This window comes from Sphaeramia orbicularis, chromosome 3 (assembly GCF_902148855.1).
Source record: "Sphaeramia orbicularis chromosome 3, fSphaOr1.1, whole genome shotgun sequence".
Taxonomy (NCBI): domain Eukaryota; kingdom Metazoa; phylum Chordata; class Actinopteri; order Kurtiformes; family Apogonidae; genus Sphaeramia; species Sphaeramia orbicularis.
The window spans coordinates 42,005,100-42,019,422 of NC_043959.1; the positions used below are offsets into that span (position 1 = coordinate 42,005,100).

At 38.0% G+C, this 14,323-nt stretch overlaps 1 protein-coding gene across 2 annotated transcripts in view; it reads left to right on the forward strand.

Moving 5' to 3' along the window:
• The window catches only part of esrrga (estrogen-related receptor gamma a), a 151,264-nt gene that overhangs the window by 30,147 nt on the left and 106,794 nt on the right, over nucleotides 1-14,323 (forward strand). Inside the window, exon 1 of one of the 2 annotated variants that reach the window (XM_030162063.1) lies at nucleotides 9,255-9,329. The exons of the other annotated variant lie outside the window; for it this stretch is intronic. The gene's annotated coding sequence lies outside the window, so the exon portion shown is untranslated. Of the gene's footprint in view, nucleotides 1-9,254; nucleotides 9,330-14,323 lie in introns of those variants that run through there. 2 annotated transcript variants of the gene reach the window in all.

Genomic DNA, 14,323 nt, shown 5'->3' on the forward strand with positions numbered 1-14,323 from the left:
GGATGAAAGGCTGAAACGATATTAAACTTTTGCAGATTGACTTGGTTTTATTGTCTTATGTACAGAGTGTATATGCCATATATCACCACAGTACTGTGGCAACAAGAGGCCAGTGAGTGATGTAACAGCACTCCTGTTTTTTGGGGCATTTCACCTGGTTCCAGGGTTGCATTCTACATGTTAAGGTTAGGGGTTAGGGTTAGGGTGAGGGGACATCTGGATTATGACACCACGCCAACACAAGAACTCGCATCAAACACAACACATCACTGATGCAGGACGTAACCCTGCCCCCAGGCGAAATGCCCCAAAAAGTAGGAGTCCAATTATGTAACAGTATCCATGATTGGTTCTGTGGCAACAAAAAGTCGTTACTGCTTATTGTCACAGTACAGATGCTAACATTTGATTGGCTCTGTGGCAATAGACAAACCAATATTTTGTGCCACAGTACTGTGGCAGTAGCCATTGCCAAAAAATATATATCTCTTTTCCAAGTGAATTTTAATTCCATTGCCTTTTGTCATGTAGTTGGGTTTGGTATTCTTTTATTTAATTTTATAAATATATTTCCAAAATTATATGTCCTTGTACTACTGAATAACACTGAGTGAAATCTGTGGAATCTGAGGTCTAAATCAGCAGCAACAACTCATCTTAACAAACTGTAGAAATGCTCCAGTTGAGTGGTGGTTCCCCTTTTGCTACGATGAAAGAGAGATCAGATTTTTATATGTACCACAGTGGGCTCGACTATTGTCTGACTGATGAACAAACAGTTGGGCCATTCCCTAATCCCAGGTGGAGTTTTCACACACACACACACACACACACACACACACACACACACACACACACACACACACACACACTTAGTAAAATCCCACTGTGTGTGTGAACAAACAGAGGATGAAAGGCAAGACAGCGAGGGGAAGAGCACATATAAAGAGCTGCTGTTTTATTAATGAACCTGGAAACAGGCTTGGGATTCTCAGGATCTGTTAGTGTGTGTGTGTGTGTGTGTGTGTGTGTGTGTGTGTGTGTGTGTGTGTGTGTGTGTGTGTGTGTGTGTGTGTGTGGCTGCGCACCCACACAACAGCAGAAACCAAGGTGGGTGCCTGGACTGTATTGACGTGCAAACACACTCACACACACACGTACACACAGTCTCTAATAAATTCACCCTAATTCATTCTCTCTTTTCTCTGGGGAAGAGCCAGCAGTTTGCCTGATCCAAGGAAGCTTCACGTTACCTCCACTAAATAATTGATGCTCTCTCTCTCTGAGTTGCACTCACTTGGCTCTCTCTTTCTGCTCTCTATGTATCTGTCTGTTTCTCTTTTTCTTTCTGTCTGGTTCATTTCTTCTCTCTCTTTATTTTTATGTTTCTGTCCGTCTTTCCTCCGTTTTCTTTTCCCTGTCTCATTGTGGTATACACACCAATACACACTTCCACAGCACACACTGGGAAATGTTGGTCAATTTCAGAAGACTAACCAGCAGTTCAGATAATTCAGGTGCTGTAAGAGTTTTTCATGTTCACTTGCGAATATTGTGCTTTTTCACATTACTTACTTTTTTGTGTGTTTATGCATTTTAGTAAAACAGGGACTAACATCTTTTTAACGTAACAGATCTATATTCCTCCTGAATGAAAAATGACTGCTGGAAGTTTAGAGTTTGTGTGGAAATGATTGTGTGTTTATTTTATGTGTGACTATGTGTGCGGGAGTGTGTGTGGGCAGGGACCTCCTTCCCCACTACCACAGGGACCTGACCCCACTAACCAGGGGTTAAGTGCTTCTTCTCTGTTTCTCTAACATTCTTTGTGTCTGCTCTCTCTTATTCTGACACGCTATTCCCATTTCTGTTTTTCCTGCCAATGCATTTCTCTTTTCCTGTCTCATTCAGTGCTGAGCGCTCTGCATTATTCTTACATCAGAATTACATTCTTTCAAGTGGCTTCAATATTCTGAGTCTGATTGTCCTGAATGTCATTGTTTTTGGCCGTGGAGCTCCATGAGTAATCAGCGGCAAATATTCAAAGCTTTGGAAGTTGACACTTACAATTATCATCCCTGTGTAGCGGCCAATTTGACCTGGGCAGATGAGCAGTATGACACTATGAGTGGATTCACTGTATTTCTGTCATGACAACATAAACACGGGTGACAAATATACAGCTCTTGGGCTAAAACCAGCTTGCTAAAGGTTCCAAACTGGCCCATGGGATAAATTTATGAAGTGCAAAAATTACAGATTTTTACAGTCGAAAGTGTCAAACTCATTTTAGTTCCAAACTCCAAAATTTTAACAATATTATGCCTGTTGCTAAATGTTTTGTGCATTTGTAGATGCACAGGGTGCTGCTTTGCACATGTGTAAATGGGAAGTTGATTTGTAATATTGTTAAAATTTGCACTTATTTATTTATTGTTTTAAAGAAACTTCAGGTTCAGGTTATTTACATTTTGTGAAAGAACTGTACTAAAAAAGTAACACTAAATTTTTGTTTTTTTAATTAATGATACAAATTTATTGGTTATGTGACAGAATGGATCCATCTCTATATGCAATCTACCAATACTTTTAATACAGTAAATGTTGTTCAAATACAAATAAATGATGCATGTTCACTACTATGATAGGATATAAGCTACTTGTTGGGTCTTGATGGGGCTGTATCAGTAAGTGCTTGTTTCAGTGCCACAAAGTTTTAACATTTTATTACAAAAATGCCCATTTTTGTATGTTTTTGTTAAACATGTATAGTCAGATCTGTCTCTACACTCAGGTTCCAGGGTTTGGCTTAACCCATTATCACTCTGAAATAACCTTGTTATATATTGTGAAATCAATCACATTCATATGAGGCAATGCTAGAGCTGGGTGACAGGAACAAAATAATTAAATCTAAAGTTTTTCAATGTAATGGATGGTTTCCAATTTTAATTGATAGTTTTCTGGCTGCACAAACTGAAGACAAACATGATTCAAAAATACTCTGTCTTTATCAAAACCATATACCATATATCTTAACTGGAGAAACCAATTCATGAGCAATATACAATCTTGCAAGGAGCAAACTGGTTGCATTTAGATTTTTTTTTTATCAAGAAAGGTCCCCAGAGGAATAATCTCAATCCATTACTTTTTTGCAATTTTCATATATATTTTTATATATTCCCCAGCGCTGTGCAATGCTAATCTGATTATGCAATGACAAATCTTATGCACAGGGAGTTGTATTGTTTTGGTGGAACATTTGCGCATGGCCAGGCGAACCCAGGAATTAAAATGGCAACAAAGAAGCAAGCAGGCATGGATTACTGTATGACGCAAATGATCATCAAAACCTACTGTTTTCAGTGTGTGGTAGCTAGCTCGCAAATTGTTGGTTCTCATAGCAAGGGGGACTTTTTGGAAGTAGTAATGCATAGATAACAGTAGGGGAGGAGAATGGTGAAATAGTTGTCCAATAGCAGGCTTACTCCAAAGTACTTCCTGTGAGAGACAAGGGGAGAAAAAGAGCGAGCTACCTCTCACACTCCTCCACAAATCAACTAAATGTTACTGTAACATTTGTGGAGTCTAATATGTGCTGTAGAGAAGGCAGTAAAGGGAAATCCTAAGCAGTTCTGTGTGTGTGTGTGTGTGTGTGTGTGTGTGTGTGTGTGTGTGTGTGTGTGTGTGTGTGTGTGTGTGGTATGTGTTAAAGGGTGTGTGTTTTTGTGTTGGTTGGTTCTTTGCTGAGAGACTGAGAGAGTCAAGAGTCTGTAATCCTTGCCATCAGAGACTTCTACACACACACACACACACACACACACACACACACACACACACACACACACACGCTCTTATCAGCTTGCCCAGTGAACCATTATGATGTGATGTGTTTATGTGTGTCTGTGCGTGCATGTGTGTGTGCTGATGAGGGGATACCAGTCCTCCCATGACAGAGGTAATCCTGTTCAGTGGCAGGTCTGGATATCCCAACTGGTGCATGTGTGTGCTTTTGTGTGTGTCTGTGTGTATCCCATAGCAGCAGGTCATAGAGCTCAAATCTACTGTCTGTGTGCCATTCTGTCAGGATGCCTGTCTGTCTGCCAGTTGGTCTGCTCATGCCTGTATTACACTGTAGAGCCGAGGCATTAATGCTACAGTAAATTAAGCTAAATAAAACATCATTTCTTGCAGACCTTCTAGTTAGTTGCAGATAAATTTTCAGTGATGCACAGATTAGCTGTTGAACTGAGCATCTAAGTCAGAGTAATAAATAGCTAGATAAACAAATCTCAGTTGCTGAATATCACACTCAAATTAATCATTACATGTGGAACTGAACATCATAATAACCATGAAAAACATAGGTGGGGTGCAGTTTATTTTCTGAGTTATTATTTACCCTCAGACAGTATTTCCAATCTAGAAACCTAATTTGTACTATCTGCCAGTACCTGTGCCATTAGCACAAAAATTATGTTTTGTTCTACTTTCTAAAAAACTAAACTAGAAGCACTCGGAGAGCGCAGACCTCTGCCAAGGCTGATCAGTGGCCCCCCCCGTGGGCCCCCCCACGCCAAGGAGGTTATGTTTTTGCCAGGGTTTGTTTGTTTGTTTGTCTGTCTGTCTGTCTGTCTGTCTGTCTGTCCGTTAGTGTGCAACATAACTCAAAAAGTTATGGACAGATTTTGATGAAATTTTGTGGTCTGCGCCCCCCCCGTGGGCCCCCCCACCCCTGATCACCACCAAAATTTAATCATTTCTTCCTTATCCCATTTCCAACAAACCCTGAAAATTTCATCAAAATCTGTCAATAACTTTTTGAGTTATGTTGCACACTAACGGACAGACAAACAGACAAACAAACAAACAAACAAACAAACCCTGGCAAAAACATAACCTCCTTGGCGGAGGTAAATAGAAAAAGACAAGTTCAAAATACTGTGATATTTATTTGTGCACATTTTGTCCACAAACTAGTAAATCAAATCAATATAGTGGCATAAATATGTTGTGTAGCCTCTTACAACTGACTGTTCCTGGCTGCCGTTGAGTCTGTGTTGCCATGATAATGCTACGCAAAGCTATGTCAACGAAAAGCTAAAAGCTCAACAAAACTGATTTTTGGGAAAACAGAACACACCTCAAAAAACGAGCACTTAGATGGGGACATTTCTAAAACAAACCAACATTCTGAGACCAGCATAGGTCATGAATAATTTTATAAAACAAGAGACCATTGTGACAAATTTTGCACTGCTAAGTTAACAATAAGCAGATTCAACAGCACAAGTATTATTTCTCTACCATGAAAACTCACTGAATGAGCCGAAGAACTGCAGAATTAAACAATGCATTATGAAGCGATGATTACAAATTTTGTCTTATCTTTGCAGTTTTCTGATCATAACTTGGTTTTGTATGAATGAAGCTTCTGCTGTCAGTTACTCCATTGTTTCATGTTACATTGAAATAATTCTGACTGGAAACAAATAGCCCAGGGTTTAACAGGTTAAAAGAACTGTACGTACACATTACAAAATCAACAGCAAACAGACGCTCCCAGTGAGCTCTGCTGTGATTATATGTTTCTTATGTCCATGGGTGTATAAGTGTATTACTTGCTGCAGATTATTGTGTAGGCTGACACATGTACTGATGTTGTGGTGAAATCTATAAAATATAATGAACATACTTCCTAGTGTATTATAAAAGGGTCCACATTGTCTGCAGTTGAAGTCTACCTGGACACAGCGTGATGTCTGTGCATAGCTTGCGTACAGCTTTATCTTGTGGTTCCACAATTTGCTGTTTACCGACCAAAACCCAAAGTATTTCCAAATGGGACTTTTTAGGGTGGTTAGAGTGGACATCACTCTGTCTGTGGCCACATTGGGCTGCGAACTCTCTGCCATCATTACTAAGGGGTTGGTTTGAAATTATTGACTCACTTCAGCTTGACCTATAGTTCTCTTTAAACAATATATAACTTGTTACATTGCACTCAGTACAGTGGCAAAGATCCATGTGAGATCTCACAAGACCAACAACCATGGAATTGTATATATAGTAAATATTGTTTTGATATTGGATGTCAGTTTTTGTTTGGAATTCACTTTTGTAATTGAATTCAGAATATTCATTGACCATCCTAATTAGCACCAACATTTGCTGATAGAATTGTGTTTGTCAAACATCCCATTGAATTAGAGATTAAACAGTTTGTCTGAGTAATCTGTATATCTCTAATCCAGATGAATGTTTAAGCCTTGTAACTTGTCTGTATTGTACCTATGTATGTGCAGTTGACAGCAAATCATATACATTGGATTTATAGACTTGAGTTTCCTAATTGCATAAGCATTTAAGAGCAAGTGCGGTCGCTTGTAAGATTTTATGAGATAGTCTGTAGCAGTATGTTTAGCTGTGCACTCTCTTGTGTTTTGGGAGCCATACAGTGTCTGCTTTTCAGTGCGCCAGCGGGGGGCTAATGGAAAGGCTTTGTTGGTTTAAAGGAATTACCAGCGTTCTTCGCCAAAATCAACTCATAATCTGCTTTACTGGCACTGTTTGGCTCACTGCTAAATGTCTGACAGTACCTACCAAAACACACAGCGGTGATCGGCCAAATGCTACTACAAGATGGTAACTCTCTTGTGAGAACAGACTCAATAGAATGAGAGAGCTAAAAAGCAAGAGAAAAAGCTAGGGAGGAGGGAATAGACCATAAGACAATAAGAAAGGGGAGAGAGGTATGAGGTGAAGAGACAGAGAGGGAGGAGGGCAACAATGGAAGAGTGGGGGTGAGACAGAGACACAGGAAGAGAAAAGCAGCGATGAGATGCTGCAGGGTTATCAGTGATTAACAGTTCCACCCTATAGAGTGTTGGATTGGACATCAAAGAAAGAGCTGCTTTTTGTTTCTAGGCCTTGAGTGTAACCCTGTTAGTAATGTGGTATTTATGCACTCACAAATTCTCCAGTTAAAAGTGAGAGGCAGAGGGAACCATGCAAGGGAAGATGGAAGAGATTGAACTAAGGAGGAGGGTTAGCATGTGTATCAAGAAAAACTGACAGAGGGCAAGCATGAGGGAAAACAGCAGAGCGAAAATAGAGCAACAACATCAGTGGGAGCTGATTGTGTTAATTGTATCACAGCGGGAGTGGATGATAGAGCCAAATCTTAAATCTCTTCCTAGTATAATAATTAATAATTTTATATTATGTTATGTTAACTGTATAGCACAATAATGTGATTTTTTTTTTAATTAGTCAAGAAATAGTTTAATATAATCATACCATACATTATGTTTGATTTTTTTTTTCAACACCAGACTCAACAGTAAAAATGAGAATAATAATTTAAAGTTTTACATGTTTTCACTCCTGTCCTCTATTATTTCTTGTCACTTTGTTCTTACCCGATATTTTGCAAGCCAGCTTAGGGGTGAATTACCACTGCCAGCCTTTAATCTTACATCACACGAGACCATGCTGAGGAAGGATACACTGATTTAGAGATACTGAATTCTTTGGCATAACAATTTAGTTGAGCAGAGTGTCAGTGTTGAGGTTTATTTTGTTTACTTTGTTTTCGTGTTATTTTGTTACTAATCGTCAGGATGCTACCTGCCAGCAGGTTAAATTCACTCATTCAGTTGTTAAGTAGCCATACTTATACCATCAAATATGCATACTAATAGAGATCACTGGAGATTCAAGCAAGATGCAACAACTTGGTACCATATTGACCTGAGCTTATACTGTTGAAATAGGACTGAATGAAATGATGGCTGAACGCAAGCTTTTTTGTATACTAACAGATAAACATCTGCTGCTGCTGATCTTATTTGCTGAAAGGCCAAGAGGACTCAAAAAAGCTTAGTCCCAGAGGTGCTAAGCAGTCCTGGTCATATCACATTACCTTACAAGGTAGTTGGATTCATAAGACCAAACAAGAAGTGCTGCATTATATAAGAATCCAGCCATTTCCTGCTCTGAATATACAACAGTCACACTAAATGATAGTTCAGAGCTAACTAATAGACATAGAATAGCCAGATAATTGATAGATACATTTCTTTGACACAGTATATATTGTCATATTGCCTGTCGCTTAAGGTTAGGAACAAAAGCTCAGTCCCAATTTAGAACCAATAACAAAAAAAGCTAAGCACTAGGGACCCATAGAAAGTTAATACAGCTGTTTGAAATATGGAGTATAAAGTTTAACTTCATTTTTGGAAAGAAAACAATGACACAGCAGAGTACAGTGCATGGGGACAGTGTGTGGTGTATGTTAGAGGGAGATATGTGTGGTGTTTTTTAATGGTGCAAAAACACATCTAAATGTGTTATATCTTGAACTGTAATTGAACAAATATAAATGAATGTAATTTTCACCAAAAGACTAATGTTAAGTTTTTTTTTTTTAATGTATTAGGCCTAATTGTTTCTGGTTTTGTTTTTCATTGAGTTTGTAAACAGTAAACAATCTACCATCTAAAATTTGGCCACTTTTTTAACTGACCATTCTATAAAAAAAAAGAAAAGAAAATTAGGCCTCAGTAAGAACCAGGATTGATAATCTGCACCGGAATCAATCACATTCAAACAATACATAACCCTATTCACAACTCACAGTAAGTAAACGGCTCTCACTGATGTATAAACACAACTATACACCTGAATACCCAACACAGCCTCGCACAACTCTCACGTCATCTCATCTGAGCCTTCCTCGATACACACAAACACATCACAGTAAAATGCTCCATCAAAGTACAAAAGTGAAATGAGAAAGGAAAATAAAGAGAGAAAAAAGGAGAGGTCTGAGATCTGAGAGAAGAGGAGACGAGAACAATGGCTTTAAGTCTTGACAAACACTTAGCCGAGGCCTTTAGACTGACACTTTGGAGCAGACATGTCTGCCTGCATACCAATAGCAAACACTGTCACTCCCCATCTAACTCAGAGGCTTTTGATGTTCTATTCATACAGATAGAGAGAAGGGAGGTGAAGGAGGTAGAGCGGGTGTAGCGTAGGGGTTAGTGGAAACATGAAGGAAGGGAAGGAGTGAAAAAAGAAGGAAAATTGAAATTGGTTGATTGAGTAAAAGGAGTAATGCCTGTAATTTATCTTACTTTTTCTTTAAACATTTCCTTTTTTGTCTTTCTTAAAAAAATAAAAAAAAAACAATGTTCCTCTCCTGTCTCTGATTGTGTCTGCCTTTCTCTTGTTTCTTGCAACAGTAAGGAGTGACAAACAGAAGAAAACAGAAGCAGGAGAAAGAGGACAGGGGATGGATTTCTGCCCATAATATTAAGGTACATAAATAAGGTACAAATCTTCAAAATGCCTGTCTCCTTCTTTCTTCAGTCTGTGTTGTGATTCAGTGTTGAATGCAGAGCTTTAAAAAGTTACAGAAATTGTCAGACCTCACAGTCGGAGACCCTCACCACCTACCCAGCAAAATGAATCTATAAGTAGAATCATTTTGCTGATGCATTATAATAAGTTTTCGTGTTTTCGCTTTACTTTGGAAATGATATTATGCTTTTCTGCATTATTTTTCTCACATATCTTAGTAGACTTTATCCTGACCCTGCTAAACTTCTATCAGCTTTGACACATTAGTCCATTTAATGATGTTTGTAGCCTCTTCAAAACCACAGGGACCTTTTTGTCTGTTCAACAAAACAAATAAAACATGACAAAATACAACAAACTTCATAAATTGACAATGATTTCAAGAAACACCAGTGACATATCAGCCACAGAAGGTGCACAAACTTTTACAGGATTTATCAAACACACAAACCTTACAAAAGACTCATACACATGCATGTACCCTCCGCTGCTAGTTGATAAGTGTGTTAGGAGGTAGAGAGAAATTATTAATTATCAGACTAATGGGCACAAGGCTGAGTTCTGCTTCATTAAGCTCTTACTGTTGTGTGTGAATGTTTGTGTGTTTGTGTATCAGAGGGCGGAGGGGGGGCCTCTGAGTAATACACAAAGATAGGCACTCACAAATGTGCATGCACTCATACACTCAGGGGTTATTTTTCTCAGTTGCTGCCCAGCATATATTCATTAATGCAGACAAACACATGCATTGACCTGAATTTGTTTACTGTGAAGCTCAAAAATGTAATAATATTATCCTCCTAAGACCCAGCTATGGGTTTTCTGTCCACATTTGTGGACAAGAGTTTCACAACTTTATACAAAAAAAAGGAAAGAAAACTGCCCACCACAAATGACATTCCATAAAAATTTTAAAAACTGCATCTGAAAAAACTGTTGCATCAAGATGTTTCCAATATAGGGACTTATTTAATAAAAAAAAAAAAAAAACCTTGTACTTTGCTGACATTTCCTGAGTCTTAGGAGGTTAAACAAGGGATAAAAATAATCACTCTTTATTAAAACTGATGAATGGCACACCTGTCCAATGATTTACCCTTACAATGCTCAAATTATATGTGCACTATGTTAATGCCCAACATTTAATCTAAAGAACTGAGTTATTTCAGTGTTTTTGTTTCAACATCCTCCATCAATAGCAAACTATGCATGTCCATCTATATTTATATACACATGAAGTATGAACATGTGTGTTGTATGCGGTCGTTGTAGGACGACATGATGCAGTGTGCTCAAAGTCTATCCCTTGCAGGGTTGTGCTGGCTACAGTATGATAAGTAAAACCAGCGTTGACGTTAATCTGTCTCACTCCCACTAGGAAAGACAGATAAGGGGGAGAGAGGCAAAGGGAGAGGCAAGGGGAGGGTGAGACAGTGTAGTCAAAGAGAAAAAGTTACATTATATTTTATTTAGAACAAAGCTTTACTTCATTTTTACTTAATATTGCACAGTATTTTTATTAGTTTAATGAGCAGTAAAGGGGATAAATATAACAGGAAGTTTGACAAAATGTGTTTTCAGGTTTACAATTTAACAATGTTCTTGTTTATATTTTGTGATGCAGATCCACAGAAGTGTGTATCGGCAACATGGGCTGCATTTAATGACTATTTTCATAATGGATTAATACGCAGATTATGTTCTCCTAATTAATAAATCAACTATTTGGTCTATAAAATGTCAGGAAATGCTAAAAAAAAATGTTCCCGCACTTTAATAGAGAATGTAACAAAACAGAAAATGTTCCAATTTAAGAAGCTACCATGACAGAATTTTCACTTGTGTTTTTTTAAAAAAAAAAAGTACTCAAACAAATCATCGATTACCAAAATAGTGACTGATTATTCTTAACATCGATTACTGCTTGACTAATTGTTGTAGCTCTACCAGGACGCTTTGAACTCTATATTAGTGAAGGCTGCATGTGCTGAAAAATACACAAATATAGCGGCAGAAAACAAAGTACAAATAAACAAATAAATAAAACAGTGAACAAGTAGTAGAAATGTTGTTTTGAAGAAATAAAATGAATGATCATCTTTACAAATACTTCACATCATCTCAGCACATCATGCACAAACATACAAATGCAACTGCACAAATATAATTACTTTGTCTCAGGAAGTCAACACAAAATAGAAGCAACAGTTTTATCTCTTCCCTGCAACACATTAAGCCTGGTTAACACACCTTTAGTATGTTTCACCCCAACATACTTTTCAAACAGTGTTTTATTTGCAGGATGAATGTTTCCAAATGGGAATGCTGTATGCTATTGGGGATAACTGGACTTTTTGCCAAAATATGGTGTTAGCAAGTCCAGTGGAAGACTATATATTAGAAAAGTTAAAAAGATAAACTTGACCCCTTCATTGTCTTCATTTTGCTCCTGTAAGCAATCATGATGTGCATGTCTGTGCAACACTCAAATGTCTCTATGACTGTTTTGTTGTTTGTAAACTAAAAAGAAGTAAGACAGGGAACGGCCTGAACCATTTCTGTGTATGGATTTCTGTGGATGGATTTAGAGTTTTGACCCCGTTATTCCACCAGGGACAGCTGTGTCATTTTATGGCAGCGATGTAGCCATTGGAACTGATAATGGTCAATCTACACAATGCTTATATTTCCACCAGACGTGTCATGACTAAGGAACAAGAACTTAAGTATGTTAAAGTTGTAATATGACTGACAGATGAGGATAGCCCTAAAAAGCCATGGCTCCACTACTTTTACACTGAGCTTTTCTCTAAAAAAGTGAGTAATTTTTTTTCCATTACTCATTCCAGCTACATTTGTTTTATTTGGACCCTTTAATAAATGTTTTCATGTTCCTTCTTTAAATATTCTGTCATTAATAAGATTTCAGGTCAAATATAAGACTTTGATCTCTGCTCTGCCAGGTTTTGCTTTGGTTGACAGGTCTGGATGACAACTTTTCTGATTTTCTGTGGCTATGTGTGTTTAATAAACCACATTTTCTCCTGGCAGACAGCTAAACTGCAGTTGTGGTTAATCGCTTACACTGACAATGCATGGAATGACAATATTATGCAGACTTTGTAGAAACTGACTGACATTTTACTTAGTCTGTAAGCCAGTGTTTAACATGAGCTCATTCATGATCATCCTGCAGCTCCAATCCATTTGTCCAAATACAGTCACTTCCAGTTGCAAAAAGCTAACATGGTGGCAGCCAAAGTGGAAGTTACTGGTTTCAAAATGACAGCTCAAAAACCAATGGTTAACATCCTCCATCCAGTAAACATATATTATCTATGGCATGGTACATTGTAGAAGCATCCCAAAACCCATCCAACATCTCCTTCACTTAGATTGCAAGTTAAGTGCATTAAGCAGCAGCAGGAAGTCAGATAGAGTGACATAGAACAGCCAATCAAAAAATACAAAACCATTGAATTATTTATGCAGAATCAAATCTTTACATTACTACATTAAGTTTTTAGTGACTAAATAACAGCCACAAATCCACTATCCATGCCATTTATAACTGGACATAACTGTTTAAACTTTGTCTTTGTTGATGGAATCCAGTGGTAATGTGGACAGAGCAATCTACACAAAAGATCTGGAAGCACTGGAATGGACTCAAGTCGTTTCATGAATTCATAAAGCTTACATGGAGACAAACAGTTGTAATCACATAGATTTCTCTTGGACATATTTGTGCTTTGGACACAGGAAACCTGGTGACTACTTGGTTACAACTTAAAAGTCTGAATATTGCTGTTTCCCATTTAACAGTTGATTTTTTTTTTTTTTTTTTTTTTGCTATCCCACTGTCTCAGTAGTTTTATCAAAACTCATCACAGTGGAGCTCAGTTAGTATTTAAATGCCTGCGTCAAACTCAATTTCTCTAAATAGTTTGTGTCACAGTATATGACAGTTTGGGATTTGTGTGTAGGGGGGTTATGTGTGTGTCTGGTTGTGTGTTTTCCTATAAATAGCACTGATGGTAACATAAGCAGGGGCCCAGGCTCAGTGGTTTTTCCCATTGATTAGCTGGCTGGCTAATGCACAATCATCTCCACCGCTAGTGCACATACACAGACTACTGCACTGCACTAATGAGAGTTGGTTAAGACCCCCTAGGAACAATCAACCACCACTTTACCCCTGAGAGAGACAGGAAGTGTGTAAGAGGGAGTTAAAAAGAGATGCAACACAGTTTGACACAATCTGAATGAAAAGACAGCAAGAATAAAAGATGGAACGAACCAAGTATTAGGATCCACTGTAGGTAACAGCAAACAAAGAATAATCGGGCCTTCATTGTTGTGTGTGTGCATGTGAGAATGTGGTTAAGGTGCCCCTGAGGGGTGTCCTCTTGCTGTCGATGTGTGTATCCCCGTGTCTGGGTGTATGTGTGTGCTAGAATTACCCAGAATGCTTTAGCGATTGACTGGCTGGCTAATGGCGGTCTCTGTTTTCCTCTGATGGTCATTGACTAGGCCTTCTCATCAATAGCTGTTTTTACAGCTATTCTAGAGTCATGAGTGTGTGTGTTGCATATGTGGGTGCTTGTGTGAGCTATGAATAAAAGAAACATGGGCTTTACCTTTAGAATGGAAACTTGAGTTCTTTTGAAGAACCTCTTCTGTCCCTTCTTCACAACTTGTCACTTGAGTTATCAAGAGAAATTGTAATTTTAGAGAAAGGTTACTTCTTTTTGTATCTATGCTTATAAAATTACACCTTACAAGAATAATGTGATCATATTTGAACTAGAGCTAGATGATAAAAGAACTGGGACAATATCAGTCAATATTAACCTATTGCAGACCTATCAGTTACTTTAGTTTCTGTACAGTAATGGCTTAGGTCTGTTTAAAATTCTTTGCACGGTGAAACCCTGTCTGCATTTCATTG